At 41.5% G+C, this 23,488-nt stretch overlaps 1 long non-coding RNA gene across 1 annotated transcript; it reads left to right on the top strand.

Moving 5' to 3' along the window:
* Window positions 1–1,137: 1,137 nt before the first annotated feature.
* Window positions 1,138–8,641, top strand: LOC307221785. The gene is made up of 5 exons (XR_013841513.1): window positions 1,138–1,185; window positions 2,672–2,794; window positions 3,900–4,049; window positions 6,288–6,434; window positions 8,444–8,641. It is a non-coding gene; the product is annotated as an uncharacterized lncRNA (long non-coding RNA).
* The last annotated feature ends 14,847 nt before the right edge of the window (window positions 8,642–23,488 follow it).

Here is a 23,488-nt window from a genome sequence, read left to right as displayed (position 1 = left end):
GGTGGGTTATGAGTTCTTTGTGGTGTAAATGGGCATTGTTGTCTTGGAAGATGTTTAGTAGCTCAGCTAGCACAGTTAATGATCAGAGAAGATGGGAAGGGAACATCTGGGATGCTACTGGCCTTCCCTCTCGCATTTCCATTTGCTCGGGGGCTAAGAACATAAGAAGAGTCCTGCTGGCTCAGGCTGAACCTACTACTCCATCATCGTGTTCTCACAATGGCCAGCCATAGGTCTATAAGCCGCCCCCAAGCAACACCTGAACACAACAGCAACATCAGCTGCTCAACATCATCTTCAACATCAGCTTCGTTGGACTGCTCATGTTGTGGGGATGCCTGATTATTGTCTTCCAAAGCAACTACTCTATTCCAAACTTTAAAATGGAAAGTGTAATGCTGGTGGTCAACAAAAGAGGTTAAAAGACTGTTTCAAGGCAAATCTTAAAAAATGTAGTATAAACACAGACAACTAGGAAATACTGGCCTGCGAGCGCTCCTGTTGGAGAACAGCCTTTACCAAAGGTGTCATGGGCTTTGAAGACAATCAAACTCAGGACACAATGGAGAAACATGCTAAGAGGAAGGCACGCTTGGCAAATCCACACCTTGATCAACTCCTGCCCGGGAACCAATGTCCCCACAGTGGAAGGACGTGTGGGTTCAGAACTGGCCTCCACAGTCACTTATGGACCCATTGTTAAAACCGTGTTTATGGAAGGCAATCTTACTTGGCTTCAAGTGATCGCCAACGAAGAAGAAGAAGAAGTATGTTTCTGCATAAACTTGAAGCCACCCAGAGTGGCAGGGGTGACCCAGTCAGATGAGTGGGGTATTATTATTATTATTATTATTATTATTATTATTATTAATCTGAGAGGTGTCTATTAACAAGTAATGAGATCATAGAGAAATAATTTAGACAATTCCAACAGTGAGCTTTGAATTTTAATATGTCCCTCTTTATCTTTGTAATGAACAAACATTCCCCATTTCCAGACCTCACTGAACTATTTGTTCCCAAGTGTTGCCTCCGACATGAATCCATGGCCTATAAATCTCTCCAGGCAAGCCTCTACCTGCATCAGTTCATTTGATGATCCTTCTCTGCTCTGAGTCTCCTAATTTTCTAGAATGATGAAGGCACTCCTGAGAGCATGCCTCCTCTTGGCCCTGCTTTCTCCAGGTAAGATGGGGAACATTAAATTACCTTTAGAGGACACTGAAGAGAACTTGCTGCTTGGGAGGGAAAGGGAGTTGGGAGTGTAGATCAACACCATAGAGAGCAAGGACTGCTGGGTTACCAAGAGAAAGTAGGGGAGAGTCAAGTCACAAGTTTATTTCTATTGAGTTCCAGCAAAACACACAAATCAAGGATCTCCCTCTCTCTCTCTGTGTGTTGTGTTTGTTGGTGTGTGTGTGTGTGTGTGTGTGTGTGTGTGTGTGTCTATATATGTTTGTGTGTTTATACACACACACACGAGACAGACACATGGTTAGGTGTGGAAACAGATGGGGGATGTGCAAAGGCAAGAGATGGTCAGATGAAAATGTTGGATATGATTTCAAAATGCAGGGAAAGTGCTAAGAAGGTGAATAATCTTTTCTTCAATGGGAGAGGGGGAGAAAATAGGACTTAGAAAATAGGACAGAATAGTAATTCCATTGGAATGGAGAGTAAAAGTTGCTTAGGAAAGGAAAGGAGAGAAAACAAAGTATGGCCATAGCAGGAAGAAATTAAATACGTTTTAATAAGCAAAAAACCATCCTCTTGGAACAGATCACAGAAACCCACTGCTGAGGATCCAGTTTTGCTACTACTACTCGTTGATTGTGGAAATCTGGGGAGCTGAATTTAAGAGAGCCAGTTTGCTGTTTTGATGAGAGTATTAGACAAGGTTCCAGGAGGCCAGGGTTTGAATCCCTACTGAGCCACAAAGCTCACTGGGGGATCCTAGACCAGGCACTATCCCTCAGCTTAACCTACCTCACAGGAATCTTCTGAGGATAAAATGGGGAGGGGAGAACCAAGTACACAGCCTTGAGCTTGGCTGCAGATAAATAAATTTGAAAATTTTGAAATTGAGAGCAAGCGAAACTGATAGATTTGTTCATCCTTGGTCCCGGATCCTGTCCTCACACTGGCCAACCCATTGACTATGGGAAGCGCACAATTAGGACCTCAGCAAAACTGCAACACTCTGTCTTACTGTGGGTTCCAGCACCTTATGTCTGAAATATGCTACTTTTGATATTGGGGGCAGCACATAGCCATCATGATTTGTAGCCACTGAGAGTCTTCTTCTCAGTCAATTTATGCTCTGTTCTAAGCTTGTAACCAAATACTGGGAAGAAAATGTAATTAAGTGGGAGTCGGGATGGGAGGAAAAGTTGGCCATGGGAAAGGGATGGTTTAACTCCCCACCTCTTGGAAATAATTAAAGCAGTGATCTGGTCAATGGCTTCAAGAGCTTTAATTAATGAGTGTTTTACTCATATCATTTCATATTATTCTATTAAAATGCTTATTAAATTGAACCCCTTTTAATTTAAAAGTTTTAATTCACTATCACCTCCTCCTCTGGGTCTCATTAAGCAAACCACAACACCAAATAATAATAATGGTAATGGTAATAATAATCTATGAAGTAATCTTTTGCTCCTGTCCTCAGCATTAGCTAAGAAGTGCATAATTGCCTATAACAGGACTGGACTGACAGATCGTGGCTATGCAGAAATAACTTGTGACTCCAACCAAGATTCCTGTGTTGCTAGTGCTCTGCGAACAAATATAAGTAAGACTTTGTCTTTTGCTGTTGGATTAGATCCAGGTTAAGATAGGTGAACTTTAAGGGTTCTACTAGCATATAGAAGTCTATGCTGGGGCAACTCACCTATGAAAAAGTGAGGTGAGGAAACTGTGACACTTCAGCTGTAGATGGATTAGAACTTCCATCAGCCTCTGCTAGCCTGGCCACCAGTCAGGGAAGATGGGAGGTGTAGTTCAACAACATCTGAAGTAAGGAATGGCTTGCATATGAAAATGGGGAATCTAACATCACCTGATCACAACCAGTGGCCGAATCTGGGGGCTGATTGCCAAGCTTGGAGAACTTGATTTGCATCAACCAGAAATCCCTATAGAGCCAAACCAATGAACTCCAGATTAGTTTTGGTTATCAAACTAGGACAATAAGCCTGGAATATAAGCTGAACATCCCCTTTGCCATAAATGACCTTAAAATTGAGAGTCCTTTCACAGATCTATAAAAACTATTCAAAAGCTGTGTAATCGGGATTGGAGTTGAAGATACTTCAAACTTTCATGGCTCCATGGCCTCCCCCCACTCAAGTGATTTTGAAGTAATTCTCAGTGATGAAACAATGAGAAAGGAACCAATATAAAGAAAGTATTCATGTAGTTCGCCTCTAAAAAGGGATTCAGTTACCCAGCTTGATTCAAAGTGCGCCCCTCCACCCTGATGAACCTCCAACATCACTGCTACATTCTTGGAGGGAGAGAGGCAAGGGGGCAGTAAAGTTGGTGCAATGCTATGTCTTGCCAAGTGTCTTGTGTTGGGAACAAGAGTTCAGGGAAGCATTTTCCCCAACCTGCAAACTGTTACAATCAACTAGTAGAGAGAATGCAGTGTATGTCACATGCATTATCAGATGCATAGAGGAAGGCATGAGTCTTTGTGCTACAATTTTGACCTGAAATGAAGTTCTGCATACACTCCATTGCCAAATTTAATAATACTTTTCCATATTGTCACTTTGAAATGGTCTTGATTCAGGCAACGTAGAAACCTGGAACAATTACAATGAATGTGCCTTAGAAGCAATAAATCTGCATCCCGCCCCCCAAACTAAATATTTCTTTCAAATTCTTTTTCATAGTGGATCCCCGAGTGCAACTTTCGAATAAGTGCTCGTCATCCAACTATTGCTTCTCAGGTGATTACAGCTTCACTGCAGCAGATGGCAAATTCTTTCAGATGAAGAGGCACTGCTGCAACACTGATCTGTGTAACAGTGAAACTCCCAGCCGTAAGTTTCTGCATCATTTTAGAGCCTTTTCTTAAAGGAAATAATGTTTTTATTGGGTTTTCTGCAAGTGTAACAAGCATCGCATATAAACAAAAGAGAACAAACACTAACAAACACTACATCAAAAAATTAAAGAAGAAAAAGAGAAAAGAAAATCTTTTTAAACTGCATATCCTTTCTACTCCAAATTTGTATTTTAACCTCAAGTTTCCTGTACCGTCTCTAAAATTACAAGTGTTTTTAAAAACCTGCCAATGTATTAAGATGTTTACAGTACTTTTGTAAATATATAATAAACATTTCCCATTCTTTTTAAAATTTCTCATCATCTTGGTTTCTGAGCTTTCCAATTAATTTCACCATTTCAGCATAGTCCATTAACTTGGTTTGCCTGTCTTCTTTGGTAGGGATTGCTTCCTCTTTCCAACTTTGGGCTAGCAATGTCCGGGTGGGCGTTGTAACATACGTCAACAATTTCTTCTGGTCTTTTGGAACCTCTGCTCCTATAATACCTATTTAAATGGCTGCTGGTTTTTTGTTTTACCAAAGTTACTCTAAATGTTTTTTTCATTTCATTATACAGTGGACGCTCGGATTGCAAACGTGATCCATGTGGAGGGCACGTTAGCAACCCGCAGCGGCACGTCTGTGCACATGTGGGTTGCGATTCGGCACTTCTGCACATGTGCAAAGTGCAATCTAGCGATTTGGTGAAGGCCTGGATCCTTAGTATATCAGCAGTACTCGGAGAACCTGAAGCTCATTCAAATGGGGTGAGACAGCCCCACATGGATACAGGTTCAGTTGAGCAGCTCTAGGACTATTAGGGGGATAGAGGCAGGCAGGATGGAGAGGCAGGCATGAGGAGAAATTGTGAAAAAGATGGACCTACTGGGCAGCTGAGAAGGCCTTTCCAAAAAGGCCTCTCCTTATTCCTGCCCCTTGTAGCAGCAACCTGCAGGATCAGATCCTCCTTCTGATAGGTGGGAAGATCTGATCCTGCATAGTGCCAGTGCCCCTTGTCCCAGCCATTTTTTTACTGGATGTTAAGATGTTGTTACACATCACCCCTATATCCAAGTGATTTGAGATTCTAGGGGTACCAGGCGTGCTTCAACCCAGGCTCTGTGTTTCTTGTGGGACCAAAATACACAGCTGACATTGTGGTGTCTTTATAATTTATTTTTTATTTATAAATAGATACAACCTGAATCCTACAATGAAGGTGTCCACAACAAGGAGTTCTGTCCCTCTCATAGGCACAGTAGCATTCTTGTTTTGGAAGCTTGTCTTTTCCTGAGAACGGTCACATCCCTCATATTCTAATAAAACTTAACCCTATTACACAGGGAGCAGCCTCCATTCCTTTGAGGTGTTGCTGTGCTAATCTGTTATTTTAATGACCCACTTCTGCAAATGGTCACCTCACAAGTAGATTGCTTCTGACATTAATCAAGATAATTTGCTAGAATCAAGAGGTGTCTAACAAGCCAAAATTAAGACCTTGGCCTAGGTTAATTAACTCAGTGGGTAAGTCCCCCAAAAAAGACCTGGGCCAAGAATACAAAGTTTAGGTAAAGGGTAAAGGGGACCCCTGACCATTAGATCCAGTCGTGACCGACTCTGGGGTTGTGGTGCTCATCTCACTCTATAGGCCAAGGGAGCCGGCGTTTGTCCACAGTCAGCTTCTGGGTCATGTGGCCAGCATGACTAAGCTGCTTGCAAACCAGAGCAGCGCACGGAAACGCCGTTTACCTTCCCGCCGGAGCGGTACCTATTTATCTACTTGCACTTTGACATGCTTTCAAACTGCTAGGTTGGCAGGAGCAGGGACCAAGCAACAGGAGCTCACCCCGTCGCGGGGATTTGAACCACTGACCTTCTGATTGGCAAGTCCTAGGCTCTGTGGTTTAATCCACAGCGCCACCTGCATCCCTCAATACAAAGTTTAAGACACCTTTATAACATTCCCAATGCTTTTTAGCCTGTGAATGATCTATTTCAAACAAAAGAATTGGATATCTAGGCTCATGAACTGTTTATGGTCCCTTCAAATTAACGTTCAATTGTTTCAAATATTGACCTTACAACCCACATAGTTTATCCAAGTGTCCTCCTAAATCAGCCTTGAGCTGGTCCTGGTCAGTCTATTAATTGGTAAAATAAGTGAATTATCACACACAGATACAAAAACAGACAAAACCATTAACATGCTCCGTATATTTGTGATCTTGGCAGTTCCTGATCGGAACATGATGGTTGAAAATGGTCTGCGGTGTCCAGCCTGCTTCTCCAAAGGAAACGAAAAGTGTAAAAGTGAGAAGACCGTCAACTGCCTTGAGAATGAGACCAAGTGTGTGGATTTTAAAGGAGTTTTTACTAGAGGTAACACTGCTACTCAAACAGGGGGGAAAGGCCTAGTCTTCGGCTGGGTCATAGAGACTCCCTCCTGTTTTCCTTCTCGCCCCCCTTTCCCTTTCACGTTGCTGGAAAAATGAGAGGGAACACATCTCTCACTGGTCCCACTCTGTACCCTTCCTTAGTGTTTTGCCTGCCTGGACTGTGTCTTTTATCTCTCATAATGCCACTTGCTTGCACAGAAGGAGGATTAAAAGTGAGATATGCATATAAAATACTCTTCCAAACAAAAGTAAAAAGTGCATTGATTGCTCCACCCCAGTTGCATCTGAATCTCTCCACCAATGAGATCCAGTCCAGGACAAACTATGACCCTCTTGCTCAAAACGCATATTTATTATGTGAAATGAATGTAATAGATTTCTTTAAATTCTGTGACAATGAGCAGTATCTGGCTAACTCAGACCTTCAGTGTAAGGATTTACAGTTGTGCAACCAAATATCTGGGTCTTCTGCCTGCATGTGCTCTGTTTCCTCCCAAAATCTGCTCCACAATTGTGGAAACTCCCAGAATGGTTTTAGGGGATACACAGGGGGAGGAAAAGAGGGAGGCTATGTTCCTTTCCAAAAGCTGTCAGCAAGCCAGCTGCACGCGTTGCTGCACTCAGCAGAGAAAACACTCCCGGCAGCCAGCCATAAATTCCTTTCGTTATTTCCTTCTGACAAGATTACATGCAGAATAAACAAAGCGATCCGTCTCTCATGACGCGTTGCTCTGACTGCTTTCTCTTTTCCCTCTCCCTCGAGACCAGCTCAGCCAACGGCTCAGCCCCTTCCGTTTTTCCCTGCGATGTGGATCCCCCTCTCTCGGAAGCATCCCTTCCTCCCCAGACTCACTATCCTCTTCTCTGTCTTCTGAGGAGGACGAGCCAGTACTAATCAGTGGAGATCGTTCTCTGTATCCTCCCTTTCTTTCCTCCCTCACTGCCTGCAGTTCCCTGACAAAAGCATACATCATTTTGGCGATGTCATGAGTTAGCTACATTCATAAAAATATAAAGCACTTTATACGCGTTACAATATTATGGAATTGATGTTGTGGAGTCCCATCTTTCACCAATGGGATTTCCATGTATGAAGTTTACAACGTATTAAACTGAATCACTTTTTTGATGTGTCTAGATCCAGTCTTAGATGCATAGCTCCATATCAACATAGTTTTGAGGAATAATGATGTTTTGAGAGGGGGTGGGAATTACCAAATCCCTCCTTTCTGAAAAGAAGAGGGGATTTGGAATGAATGGAGGAGGGGTGTATGGGCTGATTTGCCCCATGAGGGAAGAGGCAGAGTCCAGGCCATTTGAGCTGCCTTTGACATACATTCTTTCTTCTCATCCTTCTCCTGCCTTTTACACCTGGGCTTTTGCTAGTTTCTCTTTTGAGGGCTGAGTAAGAATTCTGAGGGGAGTTCCTGATTGGCTCTTGGGATTCCCCCTTTTCACCTACTTCATGTTAGATGGGTTTGAAATGAAAATAGATATGGTAAAGTAAAAGGAGGATCCTCTGGATGCTTAGATCATAGTGGGGCAATGAGGGAGCCTCAGTGGGCCTCCAACCGTCCTGAGAGACAATGGAGTGCACCCCCAGCTTGATTAATGCCAGATCCACATACTCAAGGCTTGTTTTCAAATCCTCTAATTTCAATATATTTTATAAATATAGCCTGCTTCTTAATATTCTTCATTTCTTGAGACTCCTTTGGGTATGATGGCACTTTTGAATTACATAAGAGTTATTTTTTTACCCGAACTACTAATGGTGAAAATTATGAAACCCAGCCAGATGGGTGGGGTATAAATAATCAATTAGTAGTAGTAGTAGTATTCTTGTATATTCGTGTTTGGATGAAATTATAATATTGTTCAGATTTCTGAAATATACATATTTTAAAATTAAATTCTCATTCACCATCACAGGTACCATCTTTTAGTCCCTGGGTAAAGGACTAATGTCAGCATTTCTTCCCTTTTTCCCAGCTTTTTTTATCGCCAACAATTTTTCTTTCCAAGGCTGTGGAACAACAGATTTTTGTGGCATCCGAAAAAAAGGAAAGAAAGTTGGAGCAGGAAAATATGCCCTTTTAGTTGCGCGCGAAAGATGTTATAATGCTTCACGAATATCACACCAGCCTGAACATGAAGGGTAATTTGCACAATGTAGGCAATGAGGTGGAATTGGAGGCCTAGTGGTGAAATTCAGGACTCAGGAAGTCTAGTTCTTTCTTTTTTTACTTTTGGTGGAGATAAAGGGAAGCAAGTGGTAGAGAAAAAGGGCTCAGAATGTGGGGGTTCTAACTTCAAAGAGCCCTGTAGTGTATCATTAAAAAGCAGTTAAGTTTTCATTATGATTATTACAATACAAAATAAATGGTTATGGGAAATAAAATGCTGGTTCTTGGATGTTTCTTTCAGATACAAATGTGATTAATATTTATTGGTTTAGCTGACGATATTACAAAAGATAAAATACATAAAACAGGATAAAAACAAAATAAAATGCATTAGACAGCTAAAATCATTATTAAAATTGGATGTTTTCTTAAATAAGAGGTTTCTCCTCTGAAGAATTTAACTCGGGGCATCTTTTCAACTCCGGCACCTCTCAGGTGGGTGTCATTACCATTTTAAGAGAACAAGGAAAAATTCCATGGTGAGCTTTTACACCTGTAAATCTAGAAAAAAAATAGCACTAATCCCAACATACTATTCCCATTATAATCATCCTGTCTTTTTATAATTAAGTTTTAGTTTTTCTTACATTACCAATTGATTTAAAACACCAAGTCTTCTTTCAGATGAATACTTCAGAATGGAGAAGCATGTAGGCTGAAAGTTACAGGACCCATGGTGGAGCTTCAGTATCAGGATTCAGGTTCAGTTTTCCAGTCAATGGTGTATCATTCCTGGACTCAGTCAGCTCATCTCTCCTGACACTAATCTACAGGCCAAGGCATTAGTAGTATAAGGATACTACCTTCTGTCAATTGCTTATGCCCCACTGCCATAGAGTTTGATTGATGATGTCATATGATACTCCACCCCATAAGTCCCATCTAAGAAGGCCCACCTCCAAGGGCCACTATGAAATAACCTGGGGGCGGGCATCCACGTAACCCATCTGTGATGATGACACATTACTGCCTCCTTCAAGTAGGCAAGGACCACCCCCTCTTCCAAGGAGACATTAATCACATTTTGAGCCAGTCAGCTGTACCCTCCCTGCTAGTGGATTCTACCTGCAAAGAACCTCGTAGTGTATCATTAAAAAACAGTTAAGTTTTCATTATGATCATTACAATGGAAAATAAAATGCCGGTTCTCAGATGTAAACAAAATCAGTCCTTTTTCCCTTATGGGGTATCCAAGAGCCCAGATAGAGTCCTTACATAGGTTCCCTATTGGTAGGAGAAAATAACAGAGGCCAACCAGCGAATAATGAGAAGCAAAGCAGCTAGTAAGCCTGATCTTTATTGTTCTGTTGCAACAGGGTGCTCCCTCACACGCAGGAAATGAGAAGGACCCAGAACGCAGGTGTGCGCGCCCTTATATAGACATTTTAAATTGCCCGCCCTGGAGTTCAAGACCACCCCCAGAAACGTCATACATTTTTTTTTAATAAACTTTTTTTGCTTTTCAAACTTACAAGAAATTAAATAAAAGAAAAAAAAGGCAGGAGAAAAAGACAAAATAAAGCAGACAAGAAAAAAGAACAAAAGAAAAAACAATACAAGAAACAATACAAAACACAACCTTAACCCTAAACTGAACAAAACAAAACAACAACAATTTAAAAACATATAGCTTGCCATTTCATTACTCTATCTTTCATTCCCTTATTTCATCGACCTCCTCTCACCTCCCTTTTTGTATTCCACTTCTGTTACTTGTTTCAGCAATTCCTTTCCATCTTTCTCTATTTTTATCATTATGAATATCTTAACATATTTTTAACCTTATCTTCCATTAATACTAAAGTACTTATTTATACTTAACTCCTTATAACATTTCTGCTAAAGCCATAAAGTTTCATTCCAACAATTTTCAAACACTCATTAATTTTACAATATTTCTATATACAAACTTTAAACTTTCCCAATCTTCTACCACCATCTCTTCTCCCTGGTCTCGGATTCTGCCAGTCATTTCCATCCATTCCATATAGTTCATCAACCTGGAGATCTTCTGTCCAAGGCTCTTAAATCTTTTCCAAGTCCCTTCTGCAATTCTTCTTCATATTCTTTGATGCTGAGAATGCTAAAGAGCAAGTCTCGGGGGGGGGGCTGACCCAACCATGCCCCCATTCCCTCTCGACAGACCAGCCAACTCTCCACAGCTAGAACCAACGTCCATACAATATCTCAAATCATGTTTCAAGGCTCCTCCAGATCCAAAGGCCCCCACAACTCCAATCACCTCCTGACCCAGATTCAGGACCCAAATGTCAGTAAACCCCTGCATGAAAGAGTCTATCCAACCTTCCTTCTCCAGTCCAAGCAGGGCTCCAATCTTCAAATTCTGACTTTTTCTATATTCATTCATAAAAGGCCTCCACTTGTAGTCCTCGATTTGCCTCTGTAAGGCTGGGGCCTCCACTTGCATTACTTTAGGTTCAACAACAACAACTCTCTCCTTCGTTTTCTCCCCAGTTTGTCCTATCAAAGTAGATTCCTGTGTCAAATCCTGAACAATTTCTGTATTGATGGTCACTTCTTGTCCCAAATTTGTCACTTTTTGTTCCAAGTTCTCAAGTTTGGTATTCATAACATCCGTCTTCCTGTGAAGCTGTTCCAACGAATAGCTTATCTTACATAAAACAGTCACTAAGGCTCCTTCTGTCAACATTCTTAAAATCCAAGGTCAATCTCTAGTTCTCAGAGCTCTTATCTTGCAGCTGGAAAAAACCCAGCTCCACTCTTGTAACAGTTTCAAAAGCTCCCTCTAGAGGGAAACAGTCTCCACTTGTATCAATCCTTTCAAGCACAATTTAATCTATAAAGTTAATTTCAATTTTCAGTTACTTTTCCTCCTTTTTAAACGCAGAAGAGGACAATGGAAACAATATATTTCTCTTATTTAGCCATCTGTCATCATGCTTTCTGTTCACAGTCAATGAACTCTCCCAAAACGTCAAATCTGCTGGCAGCCCGTTTCCAGGTTCAGAGCAGTGGTAATTTAATTTTACACTCTCTCCTGCAGGCTCGCTAAGTCCAAATTTCCCCCCCTCTTCTCCTGCTTCCAAGGGGGGTTTAATAGTTTTAACCGATGGAGATTTAATCCTTTACAGAAGACTTTCCGAGGCTTTAACTTGCAACGTCTTTGCTTCAATCTATTTACAAAAGAGGAAGGTGGACTTCCTGTTTAAAACCTTCCCTTTTTGATGCCAAATTAATGAATTTAAAGATCCAATTTTCCGTTCTACTCACGGGTAGTTGTTTAAAGTCAAATTGTCCACAGGAAAAAGTCAGCGCTCTCCGGCAACAGCGATGCGGCTTCACTCCGTGAAAAAAGCAGTCAATTCGAGGCACCGCGCCGCTCACCCCACTTCGCTCTGAATCCCCAAATCAGGGTTTCCCCACGAGTAGGGGAGGCACGAAAGGTGCCAGCTGAATCCCAGGTTCACAAGCTTCTCCCGCCTGTGATTTCAGTGGGTCTCCACCTTCGCCGTGGCGGTCAGACCCTGATTTCCACAGAGCAAATTCCTCCCGATCGGAGGAACTCCACCATTGCCTGGAGGCGCCAACCCAGAAGTCGCCCCAGAAACGTCATACATACATCACAGAAGGGGCGTAGCTCAAGACCACCCCCCCAGACACATCATACCTACATTACAGAAAGGGCAGTCGACAGCAGAAATCTGAGTGCGTTTTTTATCTCCTATCATTGTTTATCTCCTGTCTGGCAGGTTACCTGTTTAATGGTCACTTGATTGGATTGCCTGGGGAGCCTGGCCACTCTTTTGTAATAATAAATACTTAGTTCCTGAGCCAGGTCACAGGCTCACACCCTATTCATATCTTAAATGTGCCCTCAAGACAGGATTTGTGAGGAAAGAGACAATGGCGAGGTTTCCCACTTTGACCTTGCAGAGAAAGGTCAATTTGTTCAGGACTTTTTTCTGTGGGGTTTCAGACATGTGGTTTGTATATTTATGTACGTGTTCGCTTAGTACATTTATGAACATATCTAAGACTTTAAAATTCTTATCATACAGATCTGTTTCTTTCAGATACAAATGCAATTATTATTTATTGGTTTAGCTGAAGAGATCACAAAAGATAAAATACCTTTCAGACATGTTACAGGAAAAATCTGGGTGCGAGGCTGCTCAGCCACCCAGCTCATCGGGCAGAGCCCGTGGATCCCTGTGGAACAAAGAAGGAGTCCAGCCACCAACCGGAGCAAATAGCTGTAGGTCAAAGTTTATTGCGCAACAGGTTCAAAGAGGAATTGAACCCCGAGAATGGGGTGACAAGGACTTTTAAAAGTTCCTATCTTATCCCAGCATAAAGTTCGCTAAACATCATCACTACATCATTACTACATCATCACTACATAACCAAGGGGGAGGGTTATATATGATTAGCATAGGAGGAATGTTGGGGTAACATGCAAATACAGGATATGTATTGGGAAGTACATTCTAAGCACAAGAGGACAATAGAACTTTAGTTTGCATAGTTTGGCACCTGGGCAAGTCTGGAGGAGAGCTTTTGCCCAGCGATTGTCACCTAAGAGTATCTTCCTGTGAGTACGTGACCTCCCGCTTGAGGGATTATGGTGGGGACTGAGTGGTTTCCAAGCCCTTGGCCAATGATACAAAACGGCAGTGGAATGAAGAGAATCAGTGAAACCAGTGATTTTCTGTGAATTTTTAAGTGTTTAGGCTATTCTGAATACAGACAGTGTTTTTCGGAAGTGACCTGAATTAGCTTTGTTACATTGTATCCAGTTTTATGATTGGATTTCAAGGTAACAAGGTTTTGATGAGCTCAGTCCATTGTTCTCTCAGCAGGAGCTTGTCAGCGCTCATTGAAGTGTGCAAGATAGCTCGCACTGAACTGCTCTTCCAGAGCTAGAACATTGCCTGGATTGGCTGAAGGGCTACATTCGATGCGATTTGATTGGTTAAGGCACAAATACATTGTTCATTCATAAAATACATCATTCATTCATACTGCTTGCCTGTATATAGCTCTGGAATACGAGGTCAGAAATGACGCTTTATACTTGGGGTTTTGTGTGGTTCTTGGTGCAATGTTGTGATGGGGTGAGGGAAGCCCTAGTATGGCAGGGTTCCCTTAAGGTCATTGCCTCGAGCTCAATGTTGTTTACTTGGGAGTAAGACTCCATTCATATCCCCCCCAAGAAAAAGAAGTTGTTCATGGTGAGCTCTGGCACCTGTGAATTTAGAAAGATAGCACTGATCTCTACAAACTATTCCTCTTATAAACATCCTGTCTTTTTATAATTAAGTTTTAGTTTTTCTTCCATTAACGATTGATTAAAATAAAACAAGTCTTTCAGATGAATACTTCAGAGTGGAGAAGCATATATAGCAGACAGGAAGGGTGAAAGTAACAGGACCCTTGGGGCAATCATGGTGGAGATTCAGTATCAGTATCCAGGTTTCCCAGTGCATGGTGTATCATTCCTGGACTCAACCAGCTCATCTCTCCGGAGTCCTGACGCTGATCTACAGGCCAATACATCAGTAATATAAGGATACTACCTCCTATCAATGTCTTATGCCCCACTGCCCCACCACCAACGGCAACAATGAAATAACCTGGGGAGGGGCATCCACATAACCCTTCTATGATGATAACACACTACTGCCTCCTTCAAGTAGGCAGGGACCACCCTGTATTGCAAGGAGGCATTAATCGCCTCCTTGACCCAGTCAGCTGTCCCCTCCCTGTGTGCTTTCTGCAGGGGCAAGGGGCAATGTCCTTGAATCTTACCAACTGATACTCATCCAACACAACAGGGCTAGACAGTGCTCTGGACAACCCTTGAGATTCAACCTCAAAATGCTTTGCAAACAAGTCACAGCACTGAAAAGTCACAAGCACCCTCCCTGGCTCCCAATAACAGGCCCTCCCCATGTTCACCTTGGAGCTTTCCTTTTCTCATCCTGCCTCTCACCCTGGGTGATGTGCACTTCACCTCTCCACCTGGTTATAGGCACCAGGTTGAGATTCCCCCCCCCACACCACCACCACCACTTGACAGCACATTAAGCCTTTTATTTAATTTTATTTTTAAAGCTCAGACCAATACTTTAATATCATCATGTGGTTGAGATATCTTAGCATTGCCTCATATTTGTAAGTATGGTGAATGGACATGTTCTGCATACTCCCATGATCTTTCTTCCGGTCAATACCCTTCCCACGCAATCAGGTATTGCAACTTCTTTCTTTGAATCCTGGAGTCTAGAATTTGTTCTACTTCATACTCTTCCTCTCCTTCTACCAGGTCTAGGTGCCTGGTAAGGGTGTGCAGGCATGGCAGGTGACAAGACTGATCTGTGCAAGATCCGGTGAATCTTCATAGACACAGGCAATCGGAGCCAGAAAGTCAGAGAGTTGATCTGGTCCACAACTTCAAACGGGCCCACTCTCTGTGGGTTCAGTTTCCTGCACCTGCCCTTCTGTTGCAAATCAGGTTTTGACAGCCACACCTGATCTTCCACATTAATCTCTGTGCCAGGTTGTCAGTGCGCATCGGCCAATATCTTATAGGCCTCTTTAGCACAGTCCAAACGCTCTGTTAGCAAAGTCTGCATTGTTGGCAGTTTTTCTACAAAGTCTTTTGCTGTCACAACCAACAGGGTGTCAGTCGGGGTTGGGAAGGTTGCAAGGATGGTATCCATAACTGACAACACCATTTTGTGACCCACAAAGAGGATGTGGTAACCATCAATGCATGTGTATCCCTTTATAGATCACATTTTCCACTGTGATATGCAACAGCAGATATTCAGAGACTTACTAGTTCTCATACTGGAGGGAAAATAGCTATCATAACTATATTAAAAACAAAATACTGATAAGTTACAAAACTGACAGTGCAAACATGAATGACCCCATGGATACAAGCAGGTTCTAGGTTCATCTGATTTCTGGGAAGAGCATGTGTGTGACATGCTAATTGTTTATTACTTTGTGCCTCATTAGGATTAGTTTGTTTCCAGCTCAGGTTTACCATAAAGCCTGAGGGAGGAACTCATTTATTAAATGTACCTGCTTACTGAGAGTGGGAATGTGGTTGAACTGGAAGAGGCACCTGGCTGACTCCCACAGAGTTCCTTAAAAATATTGCATCCAATATGAAAAAATAGATTTGTGTTACAATATAAAAATATAGGATTTCTGGGAAAGCATGCACTCTCTACTTCCATAGTTTCCTGCTCCTCACTGGACCAGTCCTTCCCAATTGGAATCCTTGGTCACCCTTCCTTGGCCCATGAATCCCTCCAAGTCAACTTCTTCTTCCAGAGGTCACCTGTTGGTTCATTCCTCATTGGCTTCTAATCACTCAGGCATTATGAGGGCCTTCTTGAGTATATGCTTCTTCCTTGAACAGTTGATTACGACTACTTCCTTGGCTAAACAATACAGAGGTGTGGGAGCAGTGCAATGGTTGGGTAAGCCTCTTCCTTCTGGTCTGAAAGAAGCAGCAAAAGGAGGCGCTCCTGGCAGGAGGTGTGAGGACTCTGACAGGATCCTAGAGTCAAATAGCCTTTCCCCCAAAGCCTTTTAAGCACTAACTTGGCTTTGGGAAGCAGCCCTCCTGTATCTTTCCCAATGCCGCTGCCACCCCAGGAGCTACTTCTGTGGCCCTTCTCTGCTGGCAGGGAGAAATCAGGACACCCTGGAATCAAGGCACAACCCAGGACAGCTTAAGGAATTCCGTAGCCATTCCAGCCAAATCAGGAGTGCTGAGGCATATGCATTTAAATCAGCTTTAAGATAAATATGCCTCCAAGGTGAATGGACTTTTGAAGTGTAAGGAGAATATGAGAACATTTACAAAGCAAAATGGTCAGAACTGGAGGCCCATAGGATTGGCGTAGGATTCAATGTCTTATGAATATGACTTTTTTGTATGTTGTGTTTTAAAAAGGCTAAGGTACCTGAACATACAAAGATTGTTAGGCCCAGCCAGTCTCTTTCACCACCTGTTCTAATTCATTTGACTTATTTGAGAGATCTGTCCTTTTGCATTGGGGCTAGATGACATAACCACGCATTCAAAAACTGTCAAATCTCTGCTTGCCTGCAGTTTTACATTAAAAACAAAACTTTGATGCTTTATATCAGGAGATACCATACTTCTCCATTCCAAACTATTGATTTGAAGGATACACATTTTAGAACCAACTTTTTATTTCCACAATCATTTATATTTATCAAAGTAAGAATAATGATACACAATACAACATTTTTTTCCCTGTGTGCTGCATCCCATTTCCCTCCACCAACAGCAAAAAAAAAAAAGGGGGGGGAAAGGAAGAGACACGGATCCGGATGCCTGGCTCTCACCACTAGGAATCACCCCCACATTGCTATGAATTATTGAATTCACAAGGAGGAGATTTATGCTGAACCATAATTACCCATCAATGTGAGGATGGGGTGAGATATGTGAAGCATTATAATAGTTATTTCAACTGGAAAAGTGTTTGAGGCAGGGGAGATAAAGGGAATTGCCAGAGAAACCAAAACTCCAAAGTATATTTTGAAGAAGTTGCAATACAAAACTATACAGATTTATCTGGAAGTAAGACCCATTGAAATCAGTGGCATTTACATCTAGGTAGACAGATATAGAATTGCATTGTAATCCCTTTGAAATAAATGGTTACTACTTCCATAAACAGTGCATAGGAGTGTGCTGAAAACCCTACGAGTTTGCTCCAGTCCTTCCAGTCAAATATATTTATTGGTGAGGGATGGGGTGGAAAATTGAGAAACATCTTTCGCTATCAAGGAAAGAAGCAAACTCCCTTTGAAACTGCAGGTGGAACATAGACATTGTGGATTATTTTGCCCTGCCTGAATTTCTCTAATCCTCTTTTTAAGTCATCTAAGCTGGTGGCCATTACTGCTTCCAATGGAAGTGAGTTCCATGATTGAACTATGAACTGCATAAAATATCATACAGCACATAGCTTCTGAACTGCACTAATCGTGCTTTACCCCTCCTTTCAACTATCTCAGCTAAAATATTTGTGATATTATATGGTTAATCATTAAATAAAATACTTTTCTTTCTTCTTTAACTTACTAAACACAAGCAAAATAATTAAGAAACATTAGGTTACCTTCTCCAGGACATCATAAATTCTGCTGAAGCGAAGCATAATCTGCATCAGCAAAATTCTTCAGTTTAATCATAGAATTGTAGAGTTGGAAGGGACCTCAAGATTGATCTAGTCCAGCCACTGCAATTCCATGAGATTGAGAGTTTCATGCTCTACTGGCTGAGCTATAGAAAACCCACATCAGCAGTGAAAGCCACAGTTGGATAGACCTAACAGTGGACTAGTCACATTTATGGAAGAGGCTATCAGTGGCAATTAGTTTGATGGATATACAGTGGTACCTCAGGTTACATATGCTTCAGGTTACATACGCTTCAGGTTACAGACTCTGCGAACCCAGAAATAGTGCTTCAGGTTAAGAACTGTGCTTCAGGATGAGAACAGAAATCGGGCTCCAGCGGCGCGGCAGCAGCAGGAGGCCCCATTAGCTAAAGTGGTGCTTCAGGTTAAGAACAGTTTCAGGTTAAGTACGGACCTCCAGAACGAATTTAGTACTTAACCTGAGGTACCACTGTACTATTTCCAATTGCTGGGGGAGAACAGGGAGAGTGGGTTACTGCCCTCCTGTTGTGATAGTCCTGTACCAATGGACATCAGATCAGCCACTCCAAGAAGGATGCTGCTAGACTGCAGGGTTCTTCTTGTCTTCTGAAAATGGAGGGTGGGATTTGAAGCAGGGATAAACAACTACGTAGCTGGATTCAGTTCAAGACAATGTGGCTAAGTCTAGTCATCACTAAACAAATCAGCTGGCTCAAAGTATCCTCTGCCTTTCACAACAACCTGACACAATTAGAACAAGGAGGGGCAAAAATGATTTAATCAGCTCTCAGTAATAATCTTAGAGTCACTGTATTCTATTAAGTGCCTACCAGTGTGTCCCTGGCACCTTTCAACAGCCCTGAGCTATGTCTAGCTTTGCCAGCTGAGCAGTCACCTGAGCAGTACCTTGAGGCTTTCATTGCACTTTGATTAGCATCCTGGAAGAAGAGAAAAAGTATATTGAACAGTTATGGACCACAGGTATGAAGTTTACGGCATGTAATGCCTTAAGAGAGAATCTAATGAAAATGATCTACAGGTGGTATATGACACCAGTCAAGCTTGCAAAAATTTATCATTTGCCAGATAATAAATGTTGGAAATGTAATGAGATTGAAGGTACATTCTTTCACCTTTGGTGGACATGCCCAAGGATTAAGACATTCTGGGAGATGATTTATAACGAATTGAAAAGGTATTTAAATATACCTTCCTGAAGAAACCAGAGGCCTTTCTCCTGGGCATGGTCGGCCAATTGGTGCCAAAGAAGGATAGAACTTTCTTTATGTATGCTACAAGAGCAGCAAAAATACTTATAGCAAAGCACTGGAAGACATAAGATTTACCCACCCAGGAAGAATGGCAGATGAAGTTGATGGACTACATGGAACTGGCGGAAATGACTGGCAGAATCCGAGACCAGGGAGAAGAGTCGGTGGAAGAAGATTGGAAAAAATTTAAAGACTATTTACAGAAACAATGTAAAATTAATGAATGTTAGAAGGATGCTGGAAAGAAGTCATATGGCTTTAGCAGAAATGTTATAAAGAATTAAGTAAAAATATTTTGTTAATGGCCCAAAGGGGGAAAAAGTAAGGTCAGATTGTGTTAAGATAAATTATAGGACAAAAATTGAGAAAGATGGAAAAGATTTGCTGAAATAGCTAACTGAACTAGAACACAAAAAGGGAGGTGTGAGGAGGTCGTTGAAACAAGTAAATGAAAGATAAGATATGGAAATATTGGATGTGTTTTTAATTGTTTCTGTTTTTTGTTTCTGTATTTTTAAGATAAGTAATGTTTTTCTTCGTTTTTTATGTATTGTATTGTATTGCATTGTATTGTATTGCTTTGTTTAACTTTTTTTCCTTCTTTTTGTAATCTTTAAACTTTTAATAAATATTACTTTTAAAAAAAGAGAGAAAAAGTATATTGCTCCTTCCAACTCAGTAAGCAAAGGCATAAACAGAGGCATTGTTCTTATCCTGAGGCATGCTTTCACTAATGGGGCCTCCTGCTGTGCACGATTTCCATTCGTATCCTGGGGCAAAGTTCACAACCAGGAGCAGCTACTTCCAGGTACTTCTTTTTTCTGTGTGGATCAGTTTTACTGGTTGAAACCTCCATTGCAGCCACATGCTCTGCAATATGATGTCAACATTTTAACCACAGCTCATCCCATCCTTCGCAGCCTTACTGGGATGGATCTAGTATCCAGGCTTTTCTCTTCTTTAGAAGAGGAATCCTTAGATGGAGACTGTATTGAGGAGGTTTCTTGTAGGTGGCTTCCGGGCTTTGCCATTGCCTTTTATTGTTCTCAGCTCCTTTCTTGGGTGCCGTCAGAATTTAAATTTTAAATTAACTGTATAGAGGAAGAAATTTGAAAAGTGCCTGTTGACAACTAATGAGATTGTGGTGAAATAATTCAGACAGTTTCAACAGTGAGCTTTGAATTTCATTTTCTCTAGGTCTTAATTCTAAAGGTGGTAAAAAAACTCCTCTTCCCAGAACTCACTGAATATTTGTCCCCAAGTGTTGCCTGCAGCACAAACACGTAGCCTATAAATCCCTCCAAGTAAGCCTCTACGGGCATCAGTTCTCTTTCTAGAATGATGAAGGCACTTCTGAGCACATGCCTCCTTTTGGCCCTGCTTTCTCCAGGTAAGTAGGGACCAGCAGGATGGGGAATTTTTACAGTAATAATATTTAGAGGACAGAGGAATCTGGAGAGCTGAATTTAAGAGAGCTAGTGTGTTGTAGTCATTAGAGGGTCAGACAAGGATTCAGGAGACCAGGGTTCAAAACCCCACTCAGCCACAAAGCTCACTGGGAGATCCTGGACTAGTCACTATACCTCAGGTTAACCTACCTCATAGGGTCCTTGTGAGGATAAAATGGGGAGCAGAGAACCATGTACACAGCCTTGAGCTGCTTGGAGGCAAGTTTAGAAAACAAAAAAATCAAAAAAATTAGAAGCCAAGAGCAACTTGAAAAATGCTAGTAACTGAAGGTACTATGTTTAGTAGCCACTGGTAGAATAATTCTGCATCATTTGCCTAAACCTTTTGTGAAGCCATTCAGGTTGGTAGCTTTGTCAGTCTTACGAGAGAGGGATCAAAATCTTTGTATTTCCACTTTGTCCATGTCATGCAGAACAGTATGTGATTCCAGGAAGTCCCCTCTTTCTCCCTTCTTAAGTGTCCTAACCCCCCTCCAACATTGTCAACACTTTTCATATGCGAGTTGCCCTAGCATAGCTAGTAGAACCCTTAAAGACCAACTCTCTTAACCTGGATCTAACCCTCAAAACAAAAAAAATTCCTTCCAGTAGCACCTTAAAGACCAACTAAGTTAGTTCTTGGTATGAGCTTTCGTGTGCATGCACACTTCTTCAGATACACATTTGAAGTTGTTGTGGGTAAGAACAAATTGGCAGAGTTTGGTGGATCTAACCCTATTCATTTATCTCTACTTAAAACTGGTTGAAATGTAAAATCTTCTCCCCAACAGGTCTAGTAAGTGATGGTACAGAGTATTTCTGCAGAGGGTACCCAGTTTCCACAATCCTTTTTTTCATGCCTAAATGATGGGATAAGCCTTCCTGCTGCTCATCTGGCCATTGCTCCTTTATCTAAAGCTCACATCTAAATTTGTGATTGAACAGTAGAAGAAAAAAAGGCATTGAAGTGAAAAATGGGCCATGGGACAGGGAGGGTTTACCTCTTGGAAATAATTAAACCAGTGTTCTGGCCAATGGCTTTTACTCATTTTATTTTATTGAAAGATCTTATTAACTTGAACCCCATTTCATTTAAAGATTTAATTCACTCTCACCTCCTTCTCTGTGTCAAATGAAGGAAACCACAAAACCAAATAATAATAATGTTAATGACAATAACAATCCATGAACTAATCTTTTGCTCCTGTCCTCAGCATTGCCTCTGAGCTGCAGATCCGCGTTTAACAGGACTGGACTGACATATGATGGCTATTTAAGAGAAAATTGTAAATCTGGTCGAGATGACTGTGTTGCCAGTGTTCTGTGAACAAATATAAGTAAGAATTATCAGGTTTTTTGTCTTTTGTTTTTGGAATTGCTAAATTAGTACTAAGGAAGCTGTGGCACATAAGCTGTAGATGAAAGAGAACTCCCATCTACCTCATCTATCCTGGCCACCAGTCAGAGATGATGGGAGATGTAGTCCAGCAGCATCTGGAGGATCACAGCTTCCCAGTCCTGCAGTAAGGAATCACTAACATTTGAAAATGGGGAAACTAAAATCACCTGATCACAAGCATCAGATTTCCATCTTGATGTACATATTCAACCACCATTTTGTGGTTTGCCTCAGGTGCCAAAATACCTTGGGGCTATTCTGGGTGGGATGGTGGTGCTCACTTGACCATCTGTTCCTACATCATTGCTACATACTTGGAGGGAGAGGGGAAATGGGACAGTGAGGTTGGTGTACATGAAGTGCCCTGCCAAGTCTTCTTCCTTGGCGATCACTTGTAGCTCAGTAAGTTTGTCTTCCATAAACATGGTTTTAACAATGAGTCCGTAAGTGACTGTGGAGGCCAATTCTGGATCCACACATCCTTCCACCGTGGGGGCATTGTTTTCCAGACACGAGTTGATCAAGGTGTGGATTTGCCAAGCGTGTCTTCCTCCAAGCACATTTCTCCCTTGCGTCCTGAGTTCAAGTGTTTTCTTTTTTTTAATATATTTTTTTATTAATTTTCCAGCACAATTATACAATTTTATCCAAATTCTAACAAATTACTCTTTTTGGACTTCCATCAGTTTCTCTGGTAATCATCCATAATTACTCCTCAATACGCATTCCCTTCATTGTATTGCCATTTAACTTTCCCTCCCTTTTCTCTTTCTTTTTAACAATACTTCTTAAACTTTTACAGTGCTTCTTGAAACCCCACTAGCGTTGTTTGCACATCACATACATTTTTCAGATAATCTACAAACTTTCCCCAATCTTCGATGAACTTTTGGTTTCGAACGTATCTTATTTTCCCAGTCAATTTGTCCAGTTCCGCATAGTCCGTCAATTTCATTCTCCATTCTTGAATCATCGGTATTTCCTCTTGTTTCCATTTCTGGGCCAATAAAATTCTTGCTGCTGTAACTGCATACTGAAGTAATTTACAGTCTTTTCTTCTTATTTCTTTTCCTGTAATCCCTAAGAGAAAGACTTCTGGTTTCTTAACAAAGGTATATTTTAACATCTTTTTCAATTCATTATATATCGCTTCCCAGAAACTTTTCACTTTCTTACATTCCCACAACATATGAGTTCAAGTGTTTTCAAAGCCTATGACACCTTTGGTAAAGGCTGTTCTCCAACTGGAGTGCTCGAAGTCCAGTGTTTCCCAGTTGTCAGTGTTGATACTACATTTTTTTAGATTTGCCTTGAGACACCCTTTAAACCTCTGCCAAGTATTTTGGGTTGGGCAACAGGAGTTCAAGGAAGTATTTTCCCACCCTCTAAACGGTTATGTTTTATCCACAATATGTAGGTTTCTATTTCTTATTACTTCTGAGAGGAACTTAGCCAAGGCCAGGGTCGTATCATCGGACTTATATTGGCTTCTCTAGTCTCACTATTATTCAACCCATCCTTGGCAATCATCTT

Source organism: Podarcis cretensis, assembly GCF_951804945.1.
Source record: "Podarcis cretensis genome assembly, chromosome: 8".
Classification (NCBI taxonomy): domain Eukaryota; kingdom Metazoa; phylum Chordata; class Lepidosauria; order Squamata; family Lacertidae; genus Podarcis; species Podarcis cretensis.
Note: the sequence above shows the minus strand (reverse complement) of the source record. Positions and strands in the feature narration are given on the sequence as shown.